Source organism: Antechinus flavipes, chromosome 4 (genome assembly GCF_016432865.1).
Source record: "Antechinus flavipes isolate AdamAnt ecotype Samford, QLD, Australia chromosome 4, AdamAnt_v2, whole genome shotgun sequence".
Lineage (NCBI taxonomy): Eukaryota > Metazoa > Chordata > Mammalia > Dasyuromorphia > Dasyuridae > Antechinus > Antechinus flavipes.
This window is the reverse complement of record NC_067401.1, coordinates 299,508,250-299,531,207: the sequence shown is the minus strand read 5'-3', so window position 1 is coordinate 299,531,207 and position 22,958 is coordinate 299,508,250. Positions and strand designations below refer to the sequence as shown.

The 22,958-nt window shown below is 35.5% G+C and overlaps 1 pseudogene; it reads left to right on the top strand.

The window, feature by feature from the left end:
* Window positions 1-3,276: 3,276 nt before the first annotated feature.
* Window positions 3,277-4,023, top strand: LOC127561527 (40S ribosomal protein S3a-like; annotated as a pseudogene).
* The last annotated feature ends 18,935 nt before the right edge of the window (window positions 4,024-22,958 follow it).

Below are 22,958 nucleotides of genomic sequence, written 5' to 3'. Positions count from 1 at the left end.
TAAATGTTTATGGAGTTTTTACTGGAGTGTTTTCCTGACATGGTTAGTAGCAAGAAGAAAAGAGGAACAGAAACAAACAAAACAGGATTTTATTATAATCCTAAATCTTTCCTTCCCTCTCTGGAAAGGCCAAATTTCAGGTCTTTAAATAGGCAATCCTTCTGGCATGGGCAAAACTAAGTAGAAAGGGGGAAAACAAAGCAAAACAAAAATATAGAGAATAAAACCCAGAAATCCTAAATCTTTCCTTCTTCATTTAAAAAGATCAAGTCTTAAGTTTCACAGTCTCATACATATGGTGAATGACTTTTCTGGGGTGTATAGAACCCTCTAATGGAGCAAGAACTTTGAAACCCAGATGACTCTATTCTGGGGAAAGAATAAGGAAGGACAAGCAGAGAATGTTAGCTAGAACTACGTCCCAGAGCATTACATTTTTTATCAAGATATTCTTTCTAGAAATTGGATCCAAGAAACTCAGTCAAGATCTCAGGATAACATTGATTTGTCACAGATATGGCTTCTGGGAGGTGGGATATCTGACTTAGGCAGTTATATTCATAATGATGCAACTATTAATTAGCAAGGGCAAACCTCCTGTCCTCTGATGGGAGAGTACCATTTTTAAACAGGTTGAGAGCCACTTTGGTTAGTTGGATACTCTGTCACTAAGATCTCAGGTTAGCAAGAACTGCTTTATTCTATATTAGGGGAATCATATTATCCTGTGCCCAGAACAACATGAGCTCACTACCCAAATGTCTAAATTGACACTGAATGCACTCCACAATTTCTGCTATTCTTGTAACAGCATTAATGAAATTGCTCCATTGGTCTTGATTCCTGTCAACCAAACTGGAGCCTTCCTCTAACCTGGGGGTAGCTGAATTCAAACAAAGCAGATTAGAGAAAGGAGTCGGGAATCAAAGAGAAGCTTAATTTCAAAGTGAGAAAATGCTTGCAAGTGGAAGTTCACCTTCCTGAGAAGGGCTTGTGTGGTTTCTGATAGGCAACTCTGAACAAAGAATGATTATATGACCCTATGTCAACTCTTCAAGAGCAATGAGGTCTCAGAAAAAGGCAAGCAACTGTTTTTTTAAAGCAACATAGCAAGTGGCTGTTCTGGAGAATTTAGGACTACAGACACCTAACAGTAGTGCCTTCCTACCACCTCTAGATACCTACAAAAGGATTCACTTAGCCTAGTGGATTTACTTGAAAATCACAAGGAGGCTGGACCACAACACATCATTCTTAGGTCTTGAATAATCAGTTTCCATAATCTGCCCGTAGGCATTTTTTAGACAATACAGGTATTCTTGAATCCTGTGAGAATAGTCTTAATCATGGAATCTTGTGATCATTCAGCAGGGTATCTGTAACCAGAGTTAGCATGACAGGAACAAGAATGCAATACATGGTTCAGTTCACTTGGTAGTTACAAGAAACAGGGATTTTGAGCATGTCTGAAGATGTCAAATGGATGGCTTTCTGCTCCAGCACATTGGTTGCTTCTGGCTCTCAGGACCTTGGGAAATAGGAGGTGTTCCAAAAAATCTAAACAGTTATTGATATGAAAATTATAAATCTATCAGTGAACACCTGTTATTTGCCAAAAGGCAAGATCATCCAGACGTATATTTGTTATACCAAGTTTAGGACAAAACTACTTACTGGCCCTGACTTCCTAGAAACATAGTGTCTCCCAATATTTAGACACCCCAAAGGAGAGAACTTTTGCCTTTCTTTGTATTCCCAGCATTTAACATGGTGTCTAGCACATATACTTTAAAAGTTCAATCATATTAAATTCTTCATGACTCCATTTGAGATCCATTGGCAAAGATACTAGAGTGATTTGCCATTCCTTCTCCGCTCGTTTTACACATGAGGAAACTGAGGCAAACTGGGTTAAATGACTCACCCAAGATCATACAGCCAGTAAATGTTTAAGGGCTGATTTGAACTCAGATCTTCCTAACTCCAGGCCAGGTGTTCTATCCATTGTGCCACCTAAATGTCTCTGTGGCACATTTTAGGCAGCTAATAACTAACTTACTGACCTAACTAACTGCTGATATACAATTACAAAAGTCTCTCCCAAACAGTTGAACTCATGGATTAACTAAGTAAAATGGCATTCCTTAGGAGTCAGGTTATGATAGGTGGTAGTCTATTAGAAAATCAAACAGCATTCCGGGATGTACATTTGAGCCCTCAGTTTGGGACACTGTCATCATCACGTGTTTATAAAGGCAAGTGTGATTTCTAATATACCATATACATTTAACAAAAGAAATACCCATCTTATTAGATGGACTGTTGAATTACCCAACCTATAATAGGCAACTCTGAACAAAGAGTGATTATAGGAACCTATGTCATCTCTTCAAAAGCAATGAGGTCTCAGTAAAAGATAATCAACTGTTTTTCAAAAGCAATATAGCAAGTGGCTGCTCTGGAGAATTTAGAACGCCAAATACCTAATAGTAGTGTTACCTCTTGAAACCTTCAAAAGGATCCACTTAGCCTAGTTTTTATAGAAAGCAAGCTCCAAAAACACAGGTTTTACAGACTCATAACAATTCAGGGAAACTAGTAGAAAGCCTAATTCATATCTTCTAGGACTGTAACCTGTTTTGCTTCCCACTTGAACGAGGCAAATTTATAGATGACTTTGTAAATGGGGGCCATCAGTATACCCATCAGGATACCTGAGGAGTCCAGTAAATTCCAAGGCTTCCTTCATAGATCATAAGCAAGTAGTTTATTCTGGACTTTGCCTCAAATTCTCTGGTTGCCACTTCTCACTTGCTTGGAATTCCTCAAAACTTGCTTGGAAGATTTGGGCTCTTGATTTTTTTATGGTTGATTTCCCCTGCTTTGTTCCTCATATGGGCCACTATCTAAAAGTCTGTGCCACTGTGGTCTCATCTGGCTGGTCAATATTATATTATCAAAGTATGATATACATAAATGTTCTCAGAAAAATAAATCTCTTTCAAGTCTCTATCCACCATAATGTGACAGTATGAGGGAAAATTCAGGTAGCCCTGGGGAATGACAGGCTAAAAGTAGGTTCTGCAACTCTCATTCCCCTCCCCAGAGTATCTATTTAAACCAAAAGTAATATTTTCCCAAGCCATAATTATCCCAGCTCATTCCTGCATCGTGGCAGAAACACACACCTAAAGACTGATGCAGATCTTTCTTAAATCTCACAAAAGCTGTGCTTTTAGTATTTTGGCTGGGGGAGATCAATGATCATTAGCAAATATGAGTAAAAATAATGGAATCGCAGAGAAAATGATTAATCTATTTTTGAAGAAAGATTGGTATGATGTCAAAGCATCAACTATATTTAATATACACAGTGTTAGCAAGATACTGGTTATAAGAACTCAAGGAATGAAAAATTACATGTTAGCCTAAAGAGTTATGTTTTTTAAGTGTCCTATCTTCAAAATGATGAGGTTGCTTTTTCTCTATCCAAGTGAATTACTAAAGATGTACAAGCTAAAAATTGATTCATTTCCATGGTATGAATTTTACTTAGGACAAAATGTATTCCATAGTCAAAAAGTGTCAGACCATGATTGAGGCCTGTGTTGATGTCAAAACTACTGATGGCTCTTTGTTCTGTCTCTTTTGTGTTGATTTTACCAGGAAGTACAATAACCACATCCGTAAGGCTACTAATGCCCAGCATCAACAGATCTATCAAATTCTCCAAAAAATGATGGAATCATGAGCCTGGAGGTAGAGACAAATGTCTCAAAAGAAGTTGTCAATAAATTTATTGCAGACATCATTGAAAAAGACTTGACAATATATTTCCCTTCTCCATGATATATTTGTTCAAAAGTTGAGATGTCCAAGAAGCTCAAGTTTGAGTTGGAAAAGCAAATGTAATTATGTGAGGAAAGTGATGGTACTGAAAACCCTTCAGGAGATAAAACAGGCACAAATATAGAAAGAGCTGAGGGATACCAGCCACTAGATCAAGAATCTGTCTTAAAATAAGAACTTTTAAAGATTGGAAAGCAAAAACATATCATTTAAAAAATAATAATGAAGTCTGAAGTTATTTGGGTGGGTCTTTATTGAAAAAGTGAAATCTAATTGTCCCTGAGACAGACTGAGCATAGATTGTGGAAGATCTTGGGAAGAGGGCCTCCATAAATCCAATCTATCAAACCCATTTTCTTTAGGAATATTACTCCTTCCTTTCCAGATCCTCATTGGCTATTGGCTGCAATGGAGAGCCCTAAATGCTTAAATGCTTTTGGAAAAGGAGATGCCCCTAACATGTGAAAATCACCTGATTGGTGAACAATTAATAATCAGGTATACTTTTTTTTTAAATGAAGAAGTAGACTAAAAGCCTTCAGTTTCTCTCCTGCAGAGAACTTGGCTTTTTCTTGAGACTTAGCTGCCAGGACAGCTAGGTGGCACAGTGGATAGAGCATCAGCCCTGAAGTCAGGAGAATCTGCGTTCAAATCTGGCCTAAGACACTTAACACTTCCTAGTGGTGTGACCCTAGGCAAGGAGAGAGAGAGAGAGAGAGAGAGAGAGAGAGAGAGAGAGAGAGAGAGAGAGAGAGAGAGAGAGAAAGAAGAGAGAGAGAGAGAGAGAGAGAGAGAAAGAGAAAAAGAAGAGAGAGAGAGAGAGAGAGAAATATAATAATTTCTGTTGGAAGCAATGTACAACCAACCTCCCATTTCAGTCATATAAAAGAGACAAAGAGCATTCCCTCTCCAGAGATGCTAATAAATACAATTAACTGTTAAAGTAAATTCTCAGAGTAGACTACTGAGGACATCCTCAGTATTGTCTCTAAAAGACCAAGCCTTCAGGAACTATTAAATAAGGGTCTCTCCAAGTTTCTGTTTAAACTTTTCCTGTTACATGCCAGCAAACTCCTTCCAAATTCTTGCTCCCTCAGGATAGGTAGTCAGCTTCTTACTCATTTGAACACTTAAAGAATAAGCTTGGAGTTTAATTATCCTTGGTGGAAGTTCTCCAATCTCTAGGCCAAATCTGTTCTCCTTCTGTCTCAAGAGCCCCTGGATCAGGGACTATAGGTTGGGTTCTTAGCTAGGATCCCTCAGTTTTCATCCCCATCAGGAAAGATCCCTTTATTTTCATGTCCATCAGTTTTGATAGCTACTTCTGATGAAGTACAATGTCATAAAAGTGAAGATCATCTGGAAAGAATTTGCAGAATCAAACTATCTTCAAGCCAAGGGGCAAATCATTATTATAATGCTTTAACAAGGGGACTAAGTTCCCTAGCAAAACTCATAACTTTCCCCTCATAAAATGGGACTTTTTATAGGAAAGGACCCAGAATAAGGTATGGTAACTGCTAATTGTGTGTCTCAGTAAGTCTACTGGTGGTTGTGGCTACCCTGTTTGTACAAGATAATCTCAGGAATTTATATCTATAGCTTAACATCCAGAATGTATAGGGTAACTGTGGGCATCAGTACAAGATAGTTCTGTCTGTCCAACAAAATTCTGGCAGTATAATTCTACAAGGTCAGTTTGTTCCTCACTGGGGCCCACTTATATACTGGTTTATTGTCTTTGTTGGAAGCCCTTCACCCGATAACTTCTAGACTTTCACTGTATATTTCCTGAAATCTAAGACCTCTATCTCTAGCTGATACAAGTTTCAGCCCAGTTTACTTTTAGTCTAATTATGTTGATAGTACAACTTATGCAAAACAGTTAAAACAACAAGGAATATTGGACTTGACACTTTCTTAATTCTCCTAGGCAGCTTCTGCCAATATCATCTGAATTAATCCTTCTGTGTATCCACAAATAGGACTCCCAGATATGATCACAGGGACTTCAAAGAACACAGTAGAAGAATAGAACAAAACTGAGACTTGGGTGGGAATAAAGTAAAGTTAGAATAAAAAAAGCTGAAAAAGTAGACTGGGGTGAAGTTTTAAAGACCTTTGAATGCCAAACAGAGAAGTTTATATTTGATTCAAGAGACAGTGAGGAATTATTGATTTTGTTAAGTAGATAAGTGATTTGATCAGATTTATTCTTTAGGAAAATCAGTTTGATAATTGTGATGAGAACAGCATTTTCTCCTAGGCAACTAGCAACTCTGTCTCAGAAGAAGAGATAGAAGATTGCTAGTTGTAGAATGAGGATATTAATCCATTTTTCTGAGGCTTCAACCTTCAAAGTTTTATGATAACTGGTTAGCAGATCCCCGAGGGCCTAAGTGAAGCTTATATTTAATGCCAATTCCTTTATCTCATTTCTAAATGATGGAAGTTCCTGCACAGTAAGATTACCTAATAAAGCCAAGAGATGATCCTAGTGTGTAAGATCCTACTCTTAGAAAATGTCCTTTCTGATGCTGAAGGAACTATTTAGTGAAGGTCTGCTCCAGAGATGATCTGGTTTATCAACAGTAGAATTCCCTAAGTCTCACAACTGGAGTAATAGAGAATAGTAGTGTAGCAGAAAGTCAGGGAAGAGTCACAGGAAACTCTTAGTCAATTTGCAATAAAGAGAAAAGACCTTCAAAGTCATTCTCTGAGCAAGGACCAGAGCAATACATGCATTCTTGACAGTCAAATCTCTGGGCTCCCACCTTGATGGTATTTGGAAATAGTGGTTGGTCTGGTACTCTTCACAATAATATTTACGCTCAAGGTGGCTGTCATGAAATCACCAAATTTAGACGTTAGAAGAGAACTAGATCATATAGTCCAACCTATAAATAACAAATGAATCCTCACTATAACACCCCCAAATGATTGTCTAGCCTGTGCTAGAAGTCCTCGAAGGAGAGAGAATCTATAAGCCTAGGCTGCCCAATATACTTTTGGACAACTCTAATTCTATTACTTTTATGCTACTTTTTAGTTTTCACATTTTAAATTTTTATTTATTATTTATTTATTTAATTTTTATTTGCTTATTTTATTTTACTATGGAATAAAACAAGCAATTCCATTATACAGCATAAATTTTTTTACCAAAAAAATGATTGCACATGAAACTACAATCTATTATGTACTACTTGCTATTCCTTTTAAATATATGATAAAGTTATCATATAATTTTTCCCTTTTTTTCTTTCTTCCACCATCCTAGAGATAGCTACTATTAGACACAGATATATGTGTATGTGTGTAAAATCATTCTATATATACTTCAGTTTATCAGTTCTTTCTCTGCAGAGCTCTAATTCTTAAGTTTTTTTTTCCTATCAGACTGTAATTTTCTTCTTTATAATTTCACCTGTTGCTCCTGCTTCTGTCTTCTGAAGTCAAACAAAACAAGTGCAATCTATCTTCCATATGATAACTCTTCAAATAATATACTTAAAGACACCCTATCTCACCTCATACTATACTTATGTGTATATGAATCAAATTTCATGCTAGTGCAGTAGAAATTCAATTCCTGGAGGACCTCTACTGCATATCTTCTCCCACCACAAGAAATAACTGCTTTATTTAAATATATATATATATATATATATATATATATATATATATATATATATAATATATATATATATATATATATATATCTTAGGGTTTAACACAGCATCTAGAATGTGGTACAATAAGACAGTGACTGATCAAATGATTTCAATGATTACAGGGAACAAACTGTACAATTAGAAAAATCTTTCTACCAATACTGCAATTTATTAGCTTTAGTATGGCCTAAGGAACTGAGAATGAGAAGTTAAGTGACTTAACCTAAAGTCATACAGCCAGTATATAAGAGAAGCCAGATCATCATTCTAACTACCCACTCTGCACTGTCAATCACATATAGAAGATGTTTAATAAATACTTTCTGCTGTCAAAAAATATAACCAGACAATTTTCAGATGACAAAATTAAAGCCATCTATGGTTATGTAAAAAATGCTCTAAATAACTATTTTTAGAGAAATTTAAATTCAAACAGCTCTGAGATACCACCTCACATCTTTCAGATTGGCTAAGATAATAGGAAAAGATAATGATAAATGTTGGAGGGGATATGAGAAAACTGGAACACTAATGCTTTGTTGTCGGAGTTGTGAAATGATCCAACCATTCTGGAGAGCAGTTTGGAACTATGACTATAGTTTTAGGCATAGGAACTAGGGCTATCAAACTGTGCATACCCTTTGGCCCGGCAGTGCCATTCCTGGGTCTGTATCCCAAGGAAATCATAAAGGAGGGGAAAGGACCCACATGTGCAAAAATGTTTGTAGCAGCTCTTTTTGTGATAACAAAAAATTGTAGAATGAGTAGAAGCCCATCAATTGAGGAATGGCTGAACAAATTGTGTTATATGAAGACAATGGAATATTATTGTTTTATTTTTTTTAATTATGAACAAGTTGATTTTAGAAAGGCCTGGAAAAATTTACATGAAGTGATACTAAGTGAAACAAGTAGAACCTGGAATATATTGTACACAATAATAGCAAGAATGTGCAATGGTCAATTGTAAAAGGCTTGGTTCTTTTCAGTGGCTCAGTGATCCAAAGCAAGCCCAATAGGCTTTGGATAAAAAATGCCATCTGATTCCAGAAAAAGAATTGAGAATGAATGTAAATCAACACATGCTATGTTCATTTCTTTTTTCTGCTTTTTATATCTCTCCCATGGTTTTTCCCTTTTGCTCTAATTTTTCTCTCCCAACTGATTCAGAAATAAAATATAAAAATAAAAATAAATACTTGCTGCTGAAAACCAATTGACTATTAAAATAGCTGAGGAAGAAAAGACAAGATTGGTTACAGTAGTCGTGGAAAGGAGAAAACTGATGTGAGAGCTTATGAAGGTGAAATGAATAGGACTTGTCAACTTATTGGTTGGGGCTGGAGGCAAGGATTGGTGCTGGGGAGAACTAATCAAGAATGACTATGGTTTTCACCCTGGGTGGCTAGAAAAATGATGGTACTATCCATAAAAATGGGTAAATTGGCAGAAAGAAGACAAAGTAAGACTTCAGTTTTAGAGATTCTAATTTTGAGGTTTCAATAACACAGCCAAGATATAATTGTAAGTTGAAAATTAAACTTCAAGGAAGAGATTGCAAATGGTGAGGGAGACATATCTATAGAAGTTATATTTAAAGATGAAGATGACAATAGAGATGTGAGGGATGTAGAAGACCCTTACCCAAAATGACTACTCAGAGATCCCTCAGTAGAAGGCAGAAAAGTTGTTTATTGAAAACCTCCGGAGGATGAGCCATCCCATTGCAAGATAAGAAAGAGAAAGCTCGCGGTAGGAGGGCTAAAGAAGTAGTAAAGATACATAGCTTTTATACAAGAAATTACATCACAAGTAAGAGAGCATTGAGAAGGAGAGGGGGAGGCATCTAATTAGTTGTTGCTATTCGGGAAGATTGGAATGGAAGGTTTCTGTTTCCCAGAAATCTCCTGATTTCTGGGAAACAGAAAGTCAGGCCTTCAGGCTTAATCAAGCAGACAGTGGTCCAGCTCATAGACTAAATATCGATAAATGTCAAAAACCAATAAATGTCATCAGCTCAGGTTAAGTAAATATGTTTCTAGCTGGCCAAGGCTCAAGTAGATATGAGCCTGCACATATTATACAGGTTATAGGGGAAACACAGAAAAAATAAAATATAGGAAAAGAATTCATACATTCCTGTAAGTTCTTCACCTTATCTATTCCCCACAGAGAGAAAAGAAGTCTTAAGGGCAGAATGTGGAGGAATACAATGTGAGTAGAAGGAAAATAAGTCAAGAAAGGAGACTGAAAAATCAAAAGTGGTAGAAGACCCAGAAGATATCAGTGTCACAAAAAAACTGGGGAATACCAAGGGAAAGGTAGTCAACAGTATTAACAGCCATAATGAGGTCAGAAGAATGAGGACAGAAACAAATGCTAATAAAGGTAATGAGGAGGTCATTTAGTGGCCTTAGAAAGACTTATTTCAGGAGAATGATGAAGACAAAGCCAAGATTGCAAGGAGTTGAGAGATGAGAGGTAATAAGTAGAAGTAATGATTGTAGTGCACCCTTACTGGATTCTTTCATGAAGAAAAGTGAATTTCTGTTTGTTTTAGGATGAAATTTTAGGTTTTAAAATAAGTACCTCTATTGTCCTCCTTCTTGTGTATTTTTAATCTTTCTAGTTTTCTAGCTTCTTCACCTATCTTAAGCTAAGTGAGACAAGATAAGGGCAAAGAAACAAAAAACAACTTTGAAAAACAACTTCGCAAGTATACCCCAGATGAGAAAGATACCTACCAAAAATCTCTCTCACTTTGGTGGTCCCCTGCATTTGTCTGATAGCCTGATATTCTCCTTTAAAAATTGCCATTCTCTGGACATTTTATCAAATAATAAAGAATAACCATTTGTAGTCCAACTAGTGCTAAATCCAATTTTGAATTAGAAGTGGCCTGGTAGAGAAAGAGTTCCAAACTAGTATTCAAGAGACTTGGGTTTGAGTTCTGGCTCCTCTGTTTATTAACTGTGATCATAAATAAATTGTTCCTTCCCTCTGCAATTCTGTCCATTGAAAGCTGGGAAACTCTCAATTCCTACCTAGCTATAACATTGAAAAGTTCTAGTAAGAGGCAGAATGACACAAAAGACTTGAATTTGAATTCTGACTTTTCAACTAGCTACTCTTGCTGAGTTTTTGCAAGTCACTTAACTTCTTTGAACCTCAGTTTAATCATCTGTAAAAATGGGTTGATTTTACTAGGTGATTTCTAAGGTACCTTCTAGTTCTATATCTATGATGTATGATATTAGAAATGCTACAAGCACAAAGCTACCACTTCAGCTCATTATATTTCTTTTTTTCCAGCAATGAGACTGATGAAACAAACTATTTCTCTATACTGGTATTATCTACAAGTTTTTCATGGAAATCAGGACAATTTTGCCATGATAGTGAGAGAAGTTTCCCTATCAAATCAAGTTCCTGTGATTTGCATCGATTATCCACAATCCTTGCTCTGTTATTTTAATTGTTCTTCCTCCCTTAAATAAGATTCATCTTGAAAACAGAAGTACATCTCTAGGGAAACTTTCTGTTTAATTCCATTCAGCAGATACCCCTTATCACATACTGGCCACCTAGGGAGATCATTGTGCTTAGTGAAAAATAAAGAGGAGCTTAAAATTGGGTTTACATCCAATTAAGTTTATGAACCCAAGTTACAGTAGGAAGGAATTCCTTTCATTAAGAGAACTTTCCACATTTCTTAATTTACAGTTTTGCATTTGAAACTGACTTTTCTGCACCCAAGGAGGTCTGAATAATAGTGATGTTATTAAAGAAAAAGTGGCAAAAACAGGAACTAATTTGAAATTTGGGAGACAGCACAATATGGGGGAGGGGGGGAAGAGCACTGGGATCCTAAAACTGATCCTTAATAGCCTATGACATTCGAGAAATAATCTTAACTTAAGTTTTCTCATATGTAAAATATAAAAGTTGAACTACAAGGTAAATCAAAAATGATTAAGCACTTGCTGTGTATCACATATTGTACTAAAGCCTAGAGATACCAAGCTATATCAGATTGCTGGAAGTGTTAAGGGAAGCAAAGAGAAAAAAAATTGAACTCAAAATCTTACAAAAATGAATGTTGAAAACTATCTTTACATATAATTGGGAAAACAAAATACTATTGAAATTTTTTTTAAAGCTAAAAATACCAAGAGGAAATAAAAATAGTATTTGGCCCCAAGAAGCTTATATTCTAATGAGGGAAACAACACATCATGTCAGTACAAAGAAGATAAATGAAGAATAGATGGAATATAATCTTTGGGAGGATGAAACTTGTAGCTGGGAGGACTAGGGTAAAAAAACAAATCTTTTGAAGGAGTTGGTGTTAGAGCTGGATCTTAAAAAAAAAAAAAAAACCCTAGGGATTCTATGAATTGAAGGTTGGGATAAAGGGTATTCCAGGCATAGAAAATGGCAAGTGCAAAGGCCCAGAGAAAGAAACTAGAGTGTTATATTAAAGAAAGGGTTAAATGGCCAAAGTGGCTAAAAGGAAGATTGTCTTCAAGGAAGCAGAATATAAAAAGATTGAAAAGATAAGAATGGACCAATTTTGAAGAGATTTAAATGTCAAGCAAAGGATCCCTTCCTGAATCTTCCTCTAAGTCATTCTCACTACTCCACCAAAGGTTCTATCATAGGTCCTCTTCTCTTTTCCTTCTATATTATCTTATAGGTGATCTAAACAGCTCCTTTGGGTTTAATCATTATCTCAGATCTATATATTCAGTCTTAACCTCTCTCTTTACTACCAGTGGTATATCACCAATTAGCTCTTAGAAATCTCTAACTTAGACTTCTCAAACCCAATATGAACAAACCAGAACTTATTATCTTTCCCCAAAACCTTCTCCTATTCTAAATTATATTGCTCCTGCTGAAGGTACCACCATTTTCCTAATATATGTCATTGTCATTCTTGAGTTCCCAATCACATTCATCATATATATCCACTCTTGCTATTTTGCCATTTCCAACTTCACAGTATTTCTTGTTTACATTCCCTTCTCTCTCAATACAGCCATCAACATGTTGTATGTATGCCCTCAGCATCTCATTAATAAACTATTGTTATAGCCTTCTCTTTGGTCTTCCTGCCAATACACCTACCAAAAGTCACCCTTCTAAAGTACATTGCTCCCTTGTTCAATAAACTCCAACGGTTTCCTCTTCCTTCTGAGATCAAATATAACTACTTTAATTTGATTTTTAATTTTTTTACAAAATAGTATCTTCTTACCTTTCTAGCCTTCTTAAACTTTACTCCCTTTAAGTACCTTTTGATCCAATAACACTGGTTCTTCTTGCTACTCCTGGCATACAATATTCCATCTCCCAACTCTGCATTTTCACTGACTATCCCATGCCTAGGATGTTATCTTTCTTCATCTCCACCGCCTGAATTCAAGACCTAGCTCAAATCTCATGTCCTAAAAGAGGTCTTTCCTAGCTTTCCACTCCACCACTCCCTTCTAACTTACTTTATCTTTCTTTCCATTTATGCTGTATTTATCTTAAATGTACATTTCTTGAGTATAGTGATCATACATTTATCTTTTTTTTATATCTCTGGAACCTAGCAGAGTAAGAACTTAATAACTTTTTAATACTGACCAATTAATTCACTTCTCTAGGCCTCATTTTTCCCATCTATAAAATAAGGGAATTATTAGATTCCTTCAAGCTCTCAATATATGATCCTAAATTACAAAGGTCTTGCTTGTATACATTAATGAAGGAAAAAATTACAACAGGAGTTCTCTACACTGATGAAACCATAGGTCAACTACCCCCCCATAAAAAAAAAAGTATTAGGAGGTTAATGGGTAACCACTTTCAGAAATACTTCTATATTAAAAGAGAGCACCTGGAAAAGAAATGCTTAATCCAAAAGAATGAATCAATAACAGCACAGTTTAGGATCTGAATACAGGTGATATTTGAAAGCTAGGTGATTTCTTGGTACTGACTTTGACAATCATGTCCATGACACATTGCTGATGTTCATGTAGGAGGGTGAAGTAATATATAAATATGAGAAAAGGAAAAAGGAAGGAAATTGAGCGGGAATATATATGTGTGTTCTATTAGCTGGGTGTACCACATTCTTCCCATTCTATCTCTTTGGCCATAAAAAAAGTCAGCCAGGTTTCTGTAGGAGAGAGTCTCTAGGACTTTCTCTCTTGCCAAGTTGTTTCCCTCTTTTTGCTAATAGAGTCTGTTATTTAAATTGTGCTGTCAGAGTGCCAAGACTATTTAAATCAGCCTCAATCACAGAAATTAGACATATTGATGAAAGAAGTTCATTTCCAAGTAAGCAATAATATCTACCCAAGTATGAGGTACTACCTCACTTTAATTCCAGGAACACTATGAATAAACTGATCATTTGAAATATCACTGGGTAGATAAGCTCAGGTTTTCATACTGAGTTGTTGTTCAGTCATGTCCCACTTTTCATGATTCTATTTGGGATTTTTGTGGCAGGCATATTGGAGTATTTTGCCATTTCTTTCTCCAGCTCACTTTACAAATGAAGAAACTGAGGCACAGGGTTAAATGACTTGTCACAACAAGTATCTGAGGCCATATTTGAACTCAAGAAGATGCATATTCTTGATTCCAAGTCTGACACTCTATCTGCTGTCCTACCTAGCTGCACCTTTTCATATTCAATATCTTCTCAGCTTAACCCTCAATGGCCTCTCCTTTCTGATTGGAGGGCTGGAGAATGAAGCATTAAAATTTTTTCAAAGCCTTCTTTTAGAGAGGACTCAATCTTCTAGGTGGCTCCATTTTCAATCAGCAATTCCACTTGGTTTTAATTCCATAGAATACCTTGCCCAGTGTCTAGAAGTTCCTTACCTTTTCAGCTTCCTTTTGTGAGCTGTCTTCCTCCATTAGATTGTAAATTCCCTGAGGACAGGAAGCGTCTTTTTTTTTCTAATTTTTTCCCCAGTGAACACTACCATCAGTGCCTGGAACATAGTAGACACTTAATAAATGTTTATTGAATTGGATTGAGCAACTAACTAGTATAAAACTATTTGGAGCTCCAACTAAATCCAAACAAGTGTAAGCACTTTTTTAAAGTAATACACTCATAAAAATAACTCAGATTCATTGTAAACATAATAAATGAGAATAAAATCCATTGAAATGTACCTATGACATATTTGGTTTTTAGAAATCAGGTATTACCTTCCTAAAGCAGCAGAAATAGAATTTACTTTGAAAGGGATAGACGAGTCACAGGTAATCTCTCTGAACACTCAAGATGGTCCATTTATTGAGAAAGATGATAGTGGAAATAAAAAAATAAACATGGAGAATAAAATCCAAGGACTTCTGGACTCTCTTTAAATTTATATAATTTAATAGTAATGTTAATGAATTGATACTAATTCATTCAGGGCTCCCAAGTAACTCATTTCCATTTCCTCAATCTGAATGCAAGATGCAAGGTACTTCATTAATTCTTCTCAAATACAGCTAAAAGATAATAAAGTATATTACGCTCAAAAATAAATGAGGGTGTTTTCATTGGTCCTGACTAAATAACATGGTAATATATTTAGGAAAATAATTCTTTCGTCTCTTGAGGAAAATTTTATTAGTGGTAGAAATTGCTTTATGCTTTTCCAAAGATTACTTATATCCCATGTTGTATCTCTCTCACTATAATATGGAATTGCTAGGGACTAAAACAAAAATGGATTTTGTTAATACCCCCTCACAAATTATATGTATTTTTCCTATAAATTTTTTATTTGCCACAATTATCACTTATTTGAATAATAACTAACTTTATAAAATATTTTTTCTTTTTTTTTTTTTTGGCCAGTTGTGCAGATTTTAAAATAATGCATTCAGTACCAACTCCCAATAAGACAAAACGTATAATGGCATTAAAGAGTAATTTGGATATTTTACTGACTTTATATTTTGGCAATGTTTCATGCCTCATTTGCCATAAAACTCATTAGATTAGTGCAATACCATGTTTTAATGCAATAGGTTCAGACTTATTTTTCAAATAACTTGAGCCCTGCTTGTTTTTTGCACTTTCATGCTTGAGTTCATAAATTGCCAAGTTTCCCCTCTTTTGTTTGCTCTGTTTTCCTTTATGTACCATTTGTTGGTGGTACTCTCTTTTGAGAAAGAAGGGGATAGAAGGCAAATTATCCCCTTGGGCTTATGAATTAAAGTTTGCCTTTATACGATCTGCAATCTCTATCATATTTTTATACATATTTCTACTTAGCCTTCAGTTTGAGACAAGAACACATGCACCAAGATGTGCAAATGTCAATGAGGAAGAAACTCAAAAATAATGATTGAGCCTGAGCCTGAGAGTTAGCTTAGATCTCATTAGTGACCAGATAGATAGGCTTGGCAAATTTAATAACTCCTGCAGTAAACCCTCTGCCCCATGATGCAGCAAGGGACTTCATCACATTCAAACATTATCCTGAAGAAACCGTCCCTCCCCCATCCACCCTTTGCAGACTTGTTCTTGTGTAATGTAGAGGGAGGGTTGCGGTGCTGTCCTGATGGATGACAATGTTAAAGATAACACTACCATTATTTATATTTTCCTGTGCATATAGTAGACTCTGTTTACAACCTTCAAAAGTCCTCAAGTGTCTAAAATGTCCTCCCTCTTACCTCTAACATCACTCCTCATACACATACACACACACACACACACACACACACACACACACACACACACAAAACACCTAAATCCTTCAAGATCCTAGTCAAATCTTAATTCACACATGAGATTTTTCTGTGAGAGAAAAAGATTGTGAGATTTTCCTAAGAGGATCTGAGACCAAATTTAAACTCTATTCACTGCACCATCTAACTGTCCCAAGATTTTTCTTTTTCCTTCTAACTCTGATCTAATTTGATCTTATCCTCCACTAAACTCAGAATATTCAGTTCATGCCACTCAAAATGGAATATATTCACAAAACAGTCATAGATTCTACAATTGGAAAGGACTTAGAGATCATAGAATCCAACCCTCTACTCATTTTTTTAAAACAGAAAAACCTAGACACATAAAGTGCCTTGCTTCACCTAAGGTCACACAAATGCTAAGTGTCAGTCAAGGGTATATTGATGCCTTCTTCACTTCTCCAGATGATTATTAAATTTTCTTTAGTTGAGAAATTAATTTAAAAATTAAATTAAACAATAAAAATTAATTTTAATTAATTTTAAAAATTAAACTAGGAAATTAATCAAAAATTAATTTATTAAATTAAAAGTTATTGAATTAAATTAAATTATTAAATTGAGCAGATACTATAAGCCAAGGCTTGGTTTGTTGTTCTGTTTATTATCTAGACTTTATTTTTTTTAAGTACAAGCATCCCTTTCTTCCATTAAATTCCTCCCTCACCCCTTAATTTCTTCTTTTTTTAAAAAGATTGTATCCCTTCATATTTAACTCACATTTATGTTCTCTGTTTATATACTTCTTCTAACTGCCATAATAATGAGAAAATACTAATGAGTTACAAGTATCATTCCCCCATCTAGGAATGTAAATAGATAAATCTTATTAAGTCCCTTATGATATCACTTTCCTATTTACCTCTTTATGCTTCTCCAGAGTCCTGTATTTGAAAATCAGATTTTCCATTCATCTCTGTTTTTTTTATCACAGATACTTGAAAATCTTCTATTTCAATGAATACCATCTTTTCCTCCAGTTTTTCTGGGTAAGTGTAATCCTATCTCTATTGCTCCAGAATATCATATTCCAAGCCCTCTGATCCTTTAATGTAGACACTGCTAAATCTTGTGTCATCCTGAATGTGGCTCCACTATACTTAATTGTTTCTTTCTGGATGCTTGCAATATTTCTCCTTGACCTGGAACTTCTGAAATTGGCTATAATATTCCTGGGAGTTTTCATTGTGGGATCTCTTTCAGGAGGTGAATGGTACATCTATTGGTGATATCTATTTTACCTTCTGATTCTAGAGAATCAGGACAGGTTTCCTTGACAGTTTCTTAAACAATGATGTCTAAACTCTTTTTTTTTTATCATGATTTTAAGGTAGACCAGTAATTTTTAAATTTTCTCTCTTGGATCTGTTTTCTAGGTCAATTACTTTTCCAAGGAGATATTTCACTTTTTTTGTATTTTTTTTAATTTTGAGGGATTTTGCTGTATTGTATCTTGATTTCTCATAAGGTCATTAGCTTCCATTTGCTCAGTTCTAATTTTTAAGGAATTATTTTCCTCAGTGAGCCTTTGTACTTCCTTTCCTATTTGGACAGTTTTGTTTCTTAAGGCATTTTCCTCATTAGCTTTTTGTATTTCTTTTTGCACCATTCTAAATTCTTTTCCTAACTTTTCCTCTCTCTCTCTTGATTTTCAAAATCCCTTTTAAACTCTTCCATGGCCTGAGCCCAATTCTTAGTTTTCTTGGATGCTTTGGATTTAGGAGCTTTGACTTTGTTTTCTTCTGAGAGTGTGTTTTGATCTTTCTTGTCACCATAATAATTTTCAATGGTCAGAAACATTTCTTGTTGTCTGCTAGCCTATTACTTTCCTATTATTTTCCTAGCCTATTACTTAGCTTTTAACGCTTTGTTAAAGTAGGGCTCTGTTTCTAGGGTGGAGGAGTCCACTGTTCCAAAGACTCATACCCATTTTCTCCTGCAAAATTCCTATGGATGCTCCACCCAATGTACTGGAAGGCCTTCATCATATTCTCTTAACATTGAATGAACATCAGTGGCACATGGGAAAATTTAATTATACTACAAGTGTTCAGAGCACCTCAAAATCAGAGAGAGACCTAGACTCCAGTTTCAGAGATCCTTCAGGGATATAACTATAAGCCCTTTTTTCAGCCATGGAACTGTTATTATGACCCCACTGTAGCTATAAGATCTAATGTGCTAAAACAACAGAGTACAGCTTAGCTGGTCTGGGGCCAGGGCTGCATTGACAGAGCACTTGGAATATGTACTGGACTCCCACCTTGGTTCCACAAACCTTTTTTTCTGACCTTCTAAATTGTCTTCCACTCCATCTTTTTGAGTATTCTGGGGTTCTAAAATTTTAGAGTCATTATTTAAAGAAATTTGGAGTGGTTTAGGGGAAAGGTTGGGCAAGTTGCTGCCTTTTCTCTGCCATCTTGACACTACCCTTATTGTCTAGATTTTAAGAAAATAATACTGAAAAAATATTAATAATGCAGATTAACCTTAAAATTGTTTTGTAGTACATTTTTTTTCTAGAGGAATTATTGTTAAATATTTACCCGCATACTTGTAAACAGAGTTCAGATTCTAATCCAGGATCTCAGCTTCTGATTTCAGGGCTTCCTTTTTTTTATTGTATTATTTTGCCTTTTTTGCTTGTTTGTTTGTTTTGTTTTTTTCTTACTCAGTCGTTTACAAATTTCTTTCGGGCTATATCTACACTCTAGGTAAATTGATCTCACTTGCTGTTTCCTATATACAGTTCTTTCACTTCCTGCTTTTTTCTCCTATGCCTTTCTTTTTTCTCCTTGGTGCTGAGAGACCTCTTCCTTCTCACTTCTGTGCCTCTCAAACCCCCCTACCATATCTTCCAGGTTCAACTTTAATGCTGTCTCCTATGAGATAACTTTTTTTAATATCCCCCTCCTCCAGTTCCCCTGATGCCCTTGCTGTGAGTACCCCTCATCACTGTGTAATTATTTTGCATATATTCTACATTTTTTTATCAGTCAGAAGGTGGGAAAAACCCAGATTTTGCATCTTTGGTCTAGCCCTTTATATGAATGCGCTAAGCTTGGTTGTTGACCTCAAGGGTGGGGAGTAAGAAGATAAAGCTTACTTAGATTAAGGGCTCTAAGCCAAGTTAAATCATGTTCTATCTCCCCAGTAAATCTCAAACTCCAAGAGGGCAAGGACTGTCACTTCTGTATTTATAACTCCAACACCCTGCACAGTGCCAAATACACACTTATTTCTTTGGAAGTAGAGAGTAGATCTCTACTATACCATGGTGCTAAATGCTGTTCTACTTAAAACAGTATCTTTTTGCAAAGATGAATGATAAAAATTATGCAGATGTTTTGAAAATAAAATACTTTAATCATAAAAAAGATAATATCTTTTTGATCAGCAATTCAGTAGAACTTATATGCCTTTTAAGTGAGGCTTTATGTCTTCTCCTGTATTGTTACATTAACTCCCAATAACCACTTTTTGTGGTGTCATCTCCATTAACCAAGTTTACCTATGTGACTCATATCCATTTTCTCCTGCAAAATTCCTATGGATGCTCCACCAAATGTACTGGAAGGCCTTCCTCATATTCTCTTAACATTGAATGAATGCCAATGACACACAGGGGAAGATTTAATTATACTACAAGTGTTCAGAGTACTTCAAAATCAGAGAGAGACTTAGACTCCAGTCCCACCATTAATACAAACTGTGTGGCTGTGTCTTGGGCAAGTCATTTAACCTCTAATTGTCCTAGAAAGCTCTCTATGATCATAAACTTCAGAGAAGATGAAAACTTGCATTAGTGGAAGGATTTTCCTTACCCAACTATTTTCTTTGCCAATGAAATCACAGGTCTATTCCCTTTATCTATTAAATTACACTAAAATAGAAAGGAAGAGCTTCCAGGAATGGGATATATTCTTTGTGGAGGGTTTATGGAAAGAAATTATTAAAGGCTTTTTGTCCAGTGTATTTTTTGTCCAGGTCTTTCTGTAAATCCTCCATAAAGTAGTGATTCAATATGTTTCTCACATTGTCTTAATATTTTTCCTATGAGTTAAATAATATAAGATCTCTCCTTTGCCCCTTTGGAATCTGCTTTGGATTATCCTTATCTGTATCCCCCAGTAGGCTTTGAGCTATTGTAGAGGTCAGACTGTTCCTTTGCCTCATTGTTTTCCCAGCACTAAGCACTGTGCTATGCATATAACTGCTTAATAAATGTTTATTGAATTGAATTATTAGAAGAAGCATGTTGCTGTTATTGTTTAAGCTTAAAGTACCGATATTTAAATTTTCTTTTGTTCAATTTCTATCCAGGGCTACATTGAAGGTTCTATAAGTGCAAGGACTTATCTTAAACTTTTTTGCAAGCCCCAAAACACCTAGTTTTTCTTCAGTAGATAACCAAAAAAATTTGCTTGACACCTTGTTTTATTTACAGAGACCCTCAAAAGATAAAGAAAGTAACTAACATTCCACATTTCCCTCCCCTCTGCTTAAATTAGCATAGTCTTCCACAAACTCCCTTCTCATTTTTGCCACTCTGTTATATACCTCTTCTGTGTGTTAATCATATATTAATTTATCCATCCTCCATTTGATTGATTGTATACTTGGCCCCTAATCCAATATATTGCATACAAGTCCTTTAATACCTTTATTGATTATTGCTTTGGTCTAGGGAAATCTCAATGAGGAAATTCTATCTACCTATACAAATCAAGAACAACTCTATGATTTATAAACTTAAGCAAAGTGTCATGGGATACTGAAAGCTTAGATGACATATGCAGGATAACAGCTTGGATATGTGCTAAAGGGGAGAGTTGAATCCAGATCTTCCTGAATCCAGCTGAGTTATCCATTATAATCCAATGCCTCTTGTAATTAGTGAACTGAAATATTCAGATCCTTGCACCCAATAAGCTTTGTGACCAGTGAATGAATGAATGAATGAAGCATTTATTGAGTGTTTACTATATACAAATCAATATGCTGAGTATTAGAAATACAAAGAAAAAAATAAAACAATTTCTGTTCTCAGGAACTCACTTTCCAATGCGGGAAGACATCCCATAAGGAAGTTTTCAACTTAAACCAGATGAAAAGGTGCTCTAGTCTTTATAGGACAGTGACAAAGTAAGTAATAATCCATCCTTAAGGTCGTTTCCACTGATCAAATCATATCAGTTTCTTATATTGAACTATTTAACAAGTGCCAAAAACTTAAGTGACAAAATTTTGCCTCCTAAGTCTTCAGTAGATGTGACTGCAGTATTTGTAGGAGCAGTTGCCAGACAAACTCCTTAAGAATTGCTTCCAAGGTGATGGCTGGGAGAACAAAAGTGGAAGAATTACATTCTCAAGGCTCTTGGTCTCAGGGTCCTAGGTAGTCTCCATCAGAATCTGAGGGGAGGGAATGGTCATAGTTTGGAGTTATCTGGCTCATACTGCTTCTTGTCCTTCTCCCAAAGTACTCTGTTGCATCATCTAAACTGTCCTGACTATCCTACAGGTGGGAGTCAGCGGGATTGACTGGCTTCTTCTGTACAGGAGCTACTTCCTCCTATGATGGATGTGAGGGAGGTCTGGAAGCAGAGCTAGTTGTCTGAAGGATACTGCCACTCCCAAGACCTTTGTGCTGAACCAATGAAGCTTATGATCCATCTCCTTATAGATGTAAGCTTTTTATTTCAGCATTTACAAACTTCATGTCCAACCCTCCAAACCCAAAAGTACACATTCATACCATGCCTTTCTGCTTCTGCTTTGAAAGAACAGCAAAGTAAACCTTCTTGGAACATCATAATTTTCTTTCTCCAAAACAAATCTTGACTCAATCATTGACCAGAACCAATAATAATTAAGCTATAAATATATTATACCACTGAGTTCTCCCAACTCCTTTTGAAATGGGGCCAAGGAAAATGTCAGATGATTATAATTTTAGCTAAATGAAAACACTTCTTATTGGCCAAGATTGGTGGGGCTGGAGAAAATATACATTAGATAAAATATACAATGAAATGTTTTTAATTCTTAAAAAATATGTCAAAACTTTCTTCCTTTATTGAGGATGTTTATAGATAGAGAAGGAGGGGGGAAATATGGAAAATAAGATTAATGGAGGAGGATTATTTGAATTCTAATGATTTGAAGATTTCGAGACATTGGATTCACTATTATTTGGGGGAGAAATGTGTTCAAAATCCCTGTTCCTGATTTCTCAAACTTCTTTACTTCTTCAGTAACCCTCAGGTTAAGTGACTTAGATGCAGCATTCTGATAATAATTAATCAGTAATACATTTGTAAGAAATATTTGCCTCCTTCTTTTATACATACATCACTACAGTAAAGCAGGTTAATGTTTCCTTGTACCAACTCTAGCTTGGCAGCCACTGTGACTAAATGCATTAACATTAGCTCAGTACCTAAGAGAAAAATGTTCGCGTGTTGCCGAAATCATTTCAACCCAGTTGGCACAAGAAACATAAGACTGCGAAGGGTTTTTTTAAATAGTATGAGGAGTGGGGGGATAAAACAAAATTGAGTATTATCAAAAGGTCAAATCTATTAGTGAAGTTAATTTTCCTGATTCTACTCATATGACATTCTTTTACTTTTGGAATTTTAGAATGAATGGCTAACATTTTGAAGTGTT